Below are 667 nucleotides of genomic sequence, written 5' to 3'. Positions count from 1 at the left end.
GTATTTCACAGTTCTTTCTTGGAAATTGGTAGTGGTCTTGAAAATGAAAAAGAGAAGATTTTTTATGTAAAAATATGGTGCAAAAAAGTATTTCACTGAAAGTTTTTATTAACTCACCAATGCGTGGTGGTGGTTATTGTATTAATTGCTTTTACTTAAAGAAGACAAGGATCTATGCTACATACAATTTTTAATACAAAATATCTATCCCATTTTAGATTTAGGTGTATTTTCAGGTTTTCAGATGTGGTCCAAATTAGAAGCTCCCCACCTCCAATTCTGAGAAGGCTCTCCTCAGATAATACCATTTTTTACCTTAATTTGATATTTATTCCTACCTACATATACTCACATATTAATGCATGGAATACAGAAATGGATTTCATGCTGATATTTACTTATTTCTATTTTTTATCTAAAAAATTAATGTGAACACAACACAAGAAGGTATGGATAAGAAAAATGGAATTACTTTTCAGGATAAAAATAAACTTTCTTTGACAATTAATTAATACATGTAATATTAATTATTTCATGTAATTAATATATCCAGTCTCTTCCTATAAAAAATTGGAAAAATTCCATACAATGAATTATTGCTGTATTTCTAATTCTGGTGAAGTTCCCATTGCTTTGAGATATACTTAAATATGACAAGGTGAATACG

Source organism: Eubalaena glacialis, chromosome 1 (genome assembly GCF_028564815.1).
Source record: "Eubalaena glacialis isolate mEubGla1 chromosome 1, mEubGla1.1.hap2.+ XY, whole genome shotgun sequence".
Taxonomy (NCBI): domain Eukaryota; kingdom Metazoa; phylum Chordata; class Mammalia; order Artiodactyla; family Balaenidae; genus Eubalaena; species Eubalaena glacialis.
Note: the sequence above shows the minus strand (reverse complement) of the source record.